Source organism: Fukomys damarensis, unplaced genomic scaffold, assembly GCF_012274545.1.
Source record: "Fukomys damarensis isolate Sample0158 unplaced genomic scaffold, DMR_v1.0_HiC HiC_scaffold_13, whole genome shotgun sequence".
Taxonomy (NCBI): Eukaryota; Metazoa; Chordata; class Mammalia; order Rodentia; family Bathyergidae; genus Fukomys; species Fukomys damarensis.
Window position 1 is genome coordinate 2,511,185 of NW_022900925.1, and position 10,497 is coordinate 2,521,681.

Sequence of the window (10,497 nt, forward strand, 5' to 3'; positions counted from 1 at the left end):
ATTTTGAGAGGCAGACTGTTTCTTGGTAGTGAATATTTATCTATAGGCAGTTTATTGGTTTATATATTCTGAAATAATCTAATCTAGAAATTATATAAAACTTTGGTCAATCAAAATTGGTGCTATAGAATAGACATCCTGTATTTCCTCCTGTGGAATCCTGAAAAGGATACAGGTCTCTAGACTTTCAACTGAGAGAGAATAACCTGAATCTAATCTTGAGAAAATATTATATAAATGTGGAACATTCCTTTAAAATATGGAGAGTATGATGAATTGATACTTGCAAAATGCCAATATTATGACTTACATAGAAAGCCATGAAAACATTATAGGTTAAAGAGAGACAAAGATACTGTGTAATTAAATGGCATAACTGACTATAGTTGTGATAAGGATAAAAAGGACACTTTAAGTCATTTAAAAATCACAGAAGAGGCATTAGAATAGATGAAAACATTATACTGAGCTTGAAGTTATAGATGTTGATAACAATACTGTGGTATGTAAGAAAATATCTTAAATCTGAGAAAAACATTCAGAAGCATTTGATGGTAAATGGCCATAGCATGTGTAACCTAACTTCAAATATTTCAGGGAAAAATTATGTTTCTATACATGTGTGTTTGTGTGTACATGCATATATGCTCTGAAAAAATATATATAGAGGGAGCACTGTTAAGTGGAAAAATAATGAAAAAGAAGAAAAATAAATATGTGAACCAGGGAAAGATTATATTAGTATTCTGTCTTCTGTTCTGATTTTTACAAACCTTACACTTGGTAATTCTTAAATGCCTCATTTTTTCATTTAGCTTTTTCTGTAAAATTAGTTTTAATTTTGTATCCAAAAATTAAAGAATAAAAATAGGTATCTAGGAATACATTAAGAAGATTCTGTGTGTACAACTACTTTATGGAAATGATTAAGTAATTCTGGAAAACATAAAGATTACTCAGCTTCTTCTCAAAGTCTCATTTTTTCTATCTTTCCTGTATAATAAGTTAATTTGCCTTGTGCTGTTGTGGCTCACAGGAGACTAAAACTTACCGCAGTTCTAGTAACATCACCTTTCCCTGTTCCCCACAATATTAGTTATTTTTACATTATCTAGAAGCTATTGAACTGGGGTCCCTTGCTATTTTTAAAAGGTCTTTCATTTGATGATTGCCAACCACAACCCAGTGTTCTAGAGCTGATATTCTGCCTTCACATTGTTTAATTCTGTGGCATATACTTTCAGTAGAATTTTTAATCCTGGATTTTCATTTGAGTCTGTTTTATGTAATCCAGTTCTTTTTTATGTTGGGGATTTGTAGTTTTTATGTCTTTCCTAAGATCCTCTATTTTTAAAAATCTACATCTACTCTAGATTCACTAATCATTTCCTTCCTTATGCTCATCATCTCTGATTATCTTTGTTTTGTTTTTGTCAAGTGACTTATTGGTCTGTTTTGTTATCTCCATTGGTACCATTTCATAAAATTCAGCTGGGAGCTTTTAAATTCTTCCATCTCAGTTCCTCCTTGATTTACCTTGGGTGAGTTGGGGATTAAGGGCTGCATTTTGTTTGTGCATTTTCTCATATTCTATTTTTTTATTTGTTTTCTTTGTTGAGGTTTGTAAATTGCTTTAATAATAGCTTTAATACATAGCTTTATTACTAGTATAAAGACCTCTTCAGGAAGTGACTGCTTTTCAGAGATGTCCACTAGGTATAGCTGGCTTTTGGCTTTTCAGCCAGCCCCAGGATCCTGCCTCTTCAATTTACTAGGGATGAAAGCTTGCTGCCTGTTTGGCCTAGCACCCAGTTCTTTGATACTGGACCACAGTATGGTTTATAACTCTCAGACAATGTAGATATTGGTGTACACAGAAGTTCAATTGATCACAACAACTATGTCACCATGACTAAAGTAGTATAATCAGTGATAATAATAGCATCAAGCACAGACTAGAAAATGACAAATTTGGTAACTATTAATTTGTTGCCTTTAACCATAGGTTCAAGATTTATAGTAATTTAACAAAATCTAAGACAAATCAGAAAATTATATACAGTTAATATCCACTTAATAAATTGATTTTATTCTAAGGTAAGAAAAAATTTAAAAGATAAGAAGAAAGAAATAGAGAAATAATAAAAGAGAAAGAGATTAGTAGCTAAGGCTGAAGCACAAAGGAAGATTATCCAAGCTTCGGAAAACTGGTGAAGACAGGAGGGAAAGAAAGAAGGAAGAAACAAGAACAAAACCAAACAACTAGAAACAATGTTCACACTCATGAAAAAAACAAAAGCAAACAATTAAAAACAAAAAGACAACCCCCCCAAAGAAGGAAAAAGAACCACACAAGTGATGAAAAAAATTTCTCTGTGATTTCAAGCCTGTGGTTATCTTGTGGGGTCTACACTTTTGTGGTAGTAGCCAATTCAGGATGTGACTCTGCTCTTGCTGGTAGACTCAAGAGGCAGTCAGAGCCCAGATCCATGCTGGATAATCCCAGAAAACTTGCAGTAGGATTAAAGCTGGACGCCAGTTCTGGTACTTTGAAATCCATAGAAGTTCAGGTTGATCCTGGCCTCTGGTGAGGTTGAGACCTGAGTTATTTAGCTTATAACCCTTTGGATGTCTCTTGCCAGCCTGATTGCAGCTCCTGTGGTTGCCCCTTACTCAGTGAGTTGTGGAGTTTTAACACTGGAAGCCCTGAGATGAAGCCAATTTACAGTTGCTCTGAGTCCTCAGTTCAGTTGGCCCTTTGCTAAAAAAGTGCCTGATCAAGCACTGTCTCCAGGGGACACCAGTCACTTGGGCTGGAGTCACTCACCAGCTGTTGTAGTACACAGCATCCACTGCTCCATTCTACTAGTGCATTTCTCCACTGAGGCCTCTGGAGGCACCCACTTTCACTGTGTCTCTATAGATTTGATCTTCCTTTCTCATGCCACAAATAAGGAACCAGGGAAACAGTGCAGATTACCCTTTCTTTTTTCAGGGTTGAGGTCTGTCTCATCACTTTCTCTGTGGGCTCCAATTTTCCCTTCAGATCCTTCCTAGATCCTGGGGATTCATCTCCTTTATTCTTTTCTTCCCCAAGTTATTATTTTCCAATGTCTGGATTCCAAATCTTGGAGAATTTGCTTTAATTGTTGCTTACCACTCTGCCATTGTTATGGCTTATGTCTAGAAGTCCCTCAAAAGTCATAGGTCAGGAACCGGGAGTGGTGACACATGCCTGTAATTCCAGTATTCAGAAGGCTGAGGCAGGAGGATCGCTGTGAGTTCAAGGCCAGCCTGGGCTACATAGTGAGTTCCAGGTTGGTCTCAACTACATAGTGTGACCCTGTCTCAAAAAAATGAAAAAAAAAAGTAATAGGTGAGGCTTTTTCAGAGGTGATTCCAGTGGTCTCAACTACATAGTGTGACCCTGTCTCAAAAAAATGAAAAAAAAAAGTAATAGGTGAGGCTTTTTCAGAGGTGGTTGGATCTAGACTGTATGACACTGGGATTGATTCATGGTGCAATACATCAAGAACATTAGGATTAACGGTGTGAATGCTACCTGCCCTAAGCAGTTTGAATAAGATATAAGGGATAGAAAGAGCTGAAGTTTCACCTTCTTGCTTTGCTACCTTCTGCCTGCCATGAACTGTTTCTCCTCTGCAATGCCACTGTGCCTTGGAGCCAGCCGATTATGGACTGAAACCTCTACAAACTGTGAGCTAAGTATATATTTCCTCCTTTAACTTTGGGTATCAGGTATTTTATCTCAGCAACAAGAAAAGTGACTAAAACAGCCATCTTCCCAGAAGTTCCCCTCTTATCTGCATTTGAAAAGAGAAAAATATGTAGTGAATTTCCTTCTCAAACACATCCTGTATTATCTCTAGACTTTGAAACTATTTTTTTTCTTTCAGTGTTTTTCTATCATGAGTGAAGTGTAGTTTCAGTTGGTAACACACAGGGATACTCTATTTTATAGTAGTTTAAACATAAATATGGTAAAAAGTCAAACTCTAGACCAAAGGTCAGGTGCCAGCAAAATATAATCGATGGAATTTAACATCATCAGGACAAAATATACCCCCCAAATTCTGGAGGTGTCCAAATTCTGTGGGCTTTGCTGCACCCGTACACCTGCAGAAACTTGAGAGAGCCTTTGTGCTTCACCAGAACTGTTGATTCTGGATGGTCTCTGCATGTCACTATTCTCTGTCAGTTCCAAGGATGGGATTAATGAATATAAAGACCTTAATGTCACCACAAGAAGGAAGGACTGTCAAAATATTAGAATGTATAGAACTAAAGGTTAACAATAGGATTTAACTTATTGGGCCATAATTACCTGGGCACATGAAATATGACATGGCTGTATCTTTGCAGTGTTGTTTTCATTGAATAATTTATTAGAGTAAAAAGTATTCAAATATGCTTTTCTGAGAAATATACATGCTTGGTGGATTTTACCTTTTTTCTTTTCTTATAATACACCAAAAAACCTGATTTACTAGAAGATGAAGAGGAATAAATAATATATATTAAATAGCAGAAATGAGCATAGATTGCTTAATTCTGAAAACTGCCCTTTTCTTACTTTTCTATCTTAAAAAATCAGCTTCTAACATTAGCCCTTTGCCATTCTAATATTTTTTGATGAATGAAAATTGTGTTATTTTTAATAAAAAATTGAAACAGTTGTCTCATTCTAGTAACAAAGATGAACTAATTCATATTTGTTGAAGATTCATATGTGTTCCTTGGAAAAATGTAATTTCAAAAATTGTTTTCTCAATTTTTAAAATTGTAACTTGTTTTTTTGTTTTTGAGTTGTATGAATTCATTGTATATTTTGAGGCAGGCAGTGGAACCACTTAGCTAAATCCCTGGGTCATTACATATTTTGGTATTAGTGCCCCGACAGATGTATTTTCTGAAAATACTTTTTCATTGTTTATGTTGCATTTTCATTTTGTTGCTTGTTATCATTGCTTTGCAGAGGCTCTTCGCTTGGTTATTTTGCTTTTACTCTATTGTTTTTTAGAGTCATATTCAATGTTGAAGAGTTTTCATCCTTACCTCAACCCCCTCTCCCTTCTATTTTTTTCTTTTAGAATGTTTCCAGTTTTAGGTCTTACATTTAAGTCTTTTGTTGAACTTTTGGGTGTGATATAAGATAAAGGTCCAATTTCCTTCTTTGCATATAGATATCTGGTTTGACAGCATGCACGGAAGAGTGGGTCCCTTTCTTAGTGTATATTTTTGGTGTCACTGTCAAAAACTCATGAAATTCATATACACGTTTCTATTTTGGCTCCTTGTTCTGATCATCCTCACACGATATTCTCTAATCGGTTCTCAGTGTCTTTTTTATTGTAGTGCAATATTATTTTGATTGTTTTTGTCTTGTGCTTTAAAATTCTCTAGCTTTGACTGTCTTATGAAGAAGGGAAAACCTTTAGAGTTACATTTGAATTTGAGGGTAGTTATTTTTCTATTTGGGGGAAAATTTTATTAATATTTTTGCATTGATTCTGTTGGTTGCTTTGGGCAGAGTGGACATTTTAACAATATTAATTTTCAAATCCATAATTATTATATATATTCTATTTGTGTTTTCATTTACTTCATCAATGTTCCATAGTTTTCAGTATACAAATAAATTAGATTTTTATAAATATGGTATTTTATTATTTTTGATGGTATTATCAATTGAATAATATTATTCACATTTTGTATAGGTTAAGTATAAAGAAATGCAATTTATTTTATTTATTTATTTTTTTCATTGAGTTTATTGGTACTTTTTGGGTAGACAGTACAGTTACATTCATTATTGGTATCTTGTACCTTTACATGACAGATCTTGGTTCTCATTTTTCCCCTTACCCCTGCCCTTCCTTCACCCCCTCTACTATCCCTTATTTACAAAGACGTTAGAAATGAAATTTACATTTACATGTGGATTTTGTAAAAGTGCACAGAATTTAATAGATGTAACAGATTTTTAGTGGAGTCTTTAATGCTTTTTATACCCCCAAATACATGCCATTTTGAAACAGAGGAGCTGTGGAGGCTGAGTAGTGCACATGGATGGAATATATTCAGAGTCATGGTGGACTCTGCAACAGGCTGTCTTTCTGGAAGAGAGGTTTCCTGAATGAGACGGGGGCCTCAGGCTTTGAGGGAGAGCATGGAGGAGGGGGTGCCAGACCTGCTCCCTCTTCTGATCAGTGTGCAGGGTGGGTTGCTTTGCTGAGAAGCTGAGTTATGCATTAGGAGGGCTGGGCCGGGTCTTCCTTATCCCATGGCTCCCTCCCCAGGACCACTGTCACCTCCACTGTGGCTGGTTCACCTTCAATCCTCAGGTCTCTGTACAGGGTCCTTGTGAACCTTGACTTTCCTTGAAAGCTGCAGCTAGATGTAGAGGCCTCAGATGTGAATTCTGTGGGCAACAACTTCAGAACCAGCATACAGTTGATCTGCAAATTCTACTTCTAGGGAATGAATCCCTAGATTTATAGATACACATGTGCCTTTTAGCTCCGTTGTGGGTGTGAAAAGTTGGAAATGATGAAATTTTCTAAAACAGAGAAGAATATTTATAAATTATAGTCACTCAGAAGGATTACTACAAACTTGAGGCCAGCTTGGGCTACATAGTGAGTTCAAAGGCAAGTATGAACTACATAGGAAGACCCTGTCTCAAAAAAAAAAAAAATCAACCACTGAAAATGCTCAAGAGATCTGGCCATGTCCCCAGTCATTGATAACACAATAGGAGAACTTATGGCCTGAAACACTCCTCACTTAGCAACAAAGAGACACAGGCCTACACACAAAGGGGAGGATACGAAAGAGCAGAATCTCAGGGTGTTTCTGGATGAGACGAATGTATTTTCTTCCAATCTTCATTCATACTGTACTCTTTATTTTATCCTAGTAAATATTTTTTCTCTTACATTCATTATGCTCAAGAATAGAAAGTGACTAATTTATGGAGTAGGTGCATGAAAAGGGATAAGTTTTAATATGGGTCTTTATATAATTAAAATATTCACATTATAAAAATCTTCAAATTTCACCTTAAGGACATATAAAAGAGTTTTCCATGTCTGGCCCACTACATCTCCACTTTGCTAATGATTGTCCATGTCACTCGGGTTTGCTTCATTCATTCTGTTCACCACTCTCAGCACAGATTGCTGTGCATCTTGTGTGTTTGCAGGCTGACATCATAGATATTTCTTTTTAAAAACTGAGATCGTCCATACAGACATCCTCCATATCCATGTATTTTTTTCACCTTCAGAGTTTACTTGGCCTCTATCCTGTGTGCCCAACACACCCACCTTAGCAGCCACACAGCATTCCCTGGTTTATGTGGCCTTCACATATCAACCATACCCTGTAGGTGGAATGTAGATAAGGTCTCAGTTCCGTTCTATGTCAACCAGTGCTGCAAAGAACAGCTTTCAAAAAGAAATCTTCAGACATTGTCCAGCAGCTCTCTATGCGGGATAAATCTCTAGGCTTCGCCCTGCAAGGTACAGGGACACACGTGTAGACCTCTGATGGGAGCTGCTGCTCTGACTCTCAAATTCAGCACCAGCCTTAAAATGGGTTAGTCTGCTGGAGACACAGGACATTTCAGTGCTGTGTATCTGTGTGTATCAGCATTGGGATATTGAACATTTCATATATTTGTTGGCTGTATGTGGTCATTCCCTTTTGAGTCAGCCTTTTATTTTCCCCTTTGCTTATGACACTGGAGTCATGGAGAAGCAGTTCCAACTCCAAGGGATGAATAAGTCCTATATGGAGCTTTAACTTTTACCTATAAACTTTGTTCTATTTGGGGTTGTCCTTGCTATGAAAGAGAACTATCAGTTGTCTCTTCCAGCAATGTTTGACCAAACAAAATTCTGATGCACTGACGTGAAAAAGCAGGAATAGTAAATCACAGAGACAGAAAGATCAAAGGTGGCTGGGCCTAGTAGGAGAGAGTGTGTGTGGGGTGTACAGATGTGTACAAAATTGTGGGAAATGGTTTGGAATTGGGCAGAAGAGAATGTGATTAATGCTACTTAATTGAGCATATTAAAACAAATGAAATCTTACTTTTTCTTTAAAATTAAATTTTGCTACAATATCTGAAAGGATTATGGAGGTAATGGAAGCAATCAAAAATGGAAAGAAATACAAAGGGAGGGGGCGGGAAGGTCAGGTTTTCTGCAGGACCTGGCCCCAGGTGGAGCCTCTGGTAGCACAGCTCTGGAGCTGATGAAGATGGGCTTCCCGGTGCTTGCTCTTCCTGTGGTGCCAGAGCTGGTGATGGCAGTGGGGGTGGATCTGGCATTAACTCTGCAGGTGGCACTTGAGCTTGGTCTCTAGCCAGCCTTATAGCAGCAGGAGGAGAAAAGATCACCAGTTGTCCACGTTCCCTGCAGGGCCAACAAACTTCCCAGTGCCTGTCAGAGACATCTCTGTGCACAAACCCACCCCAGGAAGTCTTCCCACACTGCATCTACCCACTGACTGCTGCGTGTCTCGGGGCTCTGAAGCGGTCCCAGCACCTGGTATCTGTGTCTGCTTAGCTGCATCCTTCCCAATATGTCCACAGGCCAGTACTGAGTCCTCCCCACCCTTGTTCTCTGCCTCACTGGGCTCATAGTGTTCCAGCTCAGCCGGGGGAAATTGCATTGGAGGGTCCACCTTCATTTGGAGCTCCTTCTGGGAGCAAAGTAAAGGAGGTGATGGGCCTGTGGAAGACAGGTGTGGGCAGCTGAGTGAGAGGTTTGATCTTCCATCCCAAACTGCCTGTTCAGGGCACCCTGTAGAGCTGGACACTGGCTCCTGGCCCAGCTCATGCAGAAACCAGCCCCACCCTCTCTCCACAAGTCAGTGCATCATCGTGGGTCCAGACAGCTCTGAGGGACTGACAAAAGGCTCCATGAAAGAGAGTCCTTGGACAGTGGTGTGACCTCCTCGCTCTTCCTCAGGGAAGCTACACACATGTCTCTATAGTGCTCCCCAATGGCACGTTGCCTCTATGAGGAAATGGAAAGTTGTCTGCTGTTGGTATTTCACTCATGTGAACAGGGTTGGTGCACCATTAATATCTGAGAAGTGAGGGGACAGAGGACTGTGTCCTGTCCCATCTTTCTTCAGTCTTTAGCTCATGTAGTAACACACTGTCTACTACTCTGTGCCTCCTCAGGGCTTCTCTTCCACTGTAGTGCTTCCATATCTAGGGTGGCCAGGAAGGGGTCATATCTGCCATAATGTGAGCCCTACCTGTTCTGCTGTCCAGGGTAACTGTGTGGCCCCATTAGCATAGAAACTCAAGAGAGCAGTGGATGCATTTTCTCTCATCATTAGAATGTGGTCAGTGACTAGAAAAGTGCCTGCAATAGAGTAGCTTTATGTATATTCATAGCGCACACTTGCTCTTGCCATGATGTCTGAATGGGCCTGGTGTCTCTGCCTGCCCCGGGAGTATCCTGCTCTGGATGCACTCCAAAGCCATAGAGTGACTCCAATCTCCTTTACAATGAAGAGAAAAGCTTCACCCAATGTAGGAATCAGTGAGGGGAGGCAAAGCTTCCCCATGGGGAAGGAAGCTCATCATGGAGAATAAGCACAGCTGCTCCAGCAGGTCTTCCACAGAGCTATGGACAGGGTCAGAAATTGCCCAGAGACCCCATTGTGTCCCATAGTGACCCTGTGAGATTAGCCCAATGAGCACTCCACTGTTCTGAGGTGTGAAGTGATGATGAGAGGTGCAGTGATATTTCCAAGGCTCAGAGCTTTAGGCGGCCAAGTTGCACTGTCCTCTTGACAGCAGAACTGACCTTTCCTCCATCAGGCCATATTGGGTGGAAATGTAGGCCTCTGAGGGGTCTGTGAAGGAAAAGCACTATTGGGACAGCTATCCAAGAAGGCTGGATCCAGGGACTCTGTCCAGATGTGTAGCACATCTGTCTGCTCTGTCCTCTGTGCAGACCTCTGCCAGACTCTCGGCTGACTGATTTCCAATCTGTGATGAGATAGTGGGAAGACATGGAGTCAGTGGCCCAACCGGGACCCACCATGAGTGTTGGAGGCTGCAACATAGACTAAACTAAAATCCTCAGTGCCTCATGCCAGAGAGGGCACAGTAGGGCTGCAGCGTAAAAGTGATACTCAGAATGAAAAGTTAAATTTCAGAAGGAACACTTGGAAATACAAACACTTTCAGGCCAATCTGATAGCAGAGGAAAAGTCTTTAACTCCTTGCTTGGAGAGCATTAACCAATGTGTCCTGTGACATCTATCCACTGTAGAGAGGAAAAATCAGAGATTTATCTTTTCAGGGAAGTGTGATGACTTGTGTTTAGAACTTCCCCACCTTTTTCAGAGGTGGCTGAATCTAGAGTGTGTGATTGACTACTAGTTGGGCTAGGCCTGAGGGCAATAGGATTAAGGGTGTGAATGCTACCCACTCTAAGTAGTCTGAAT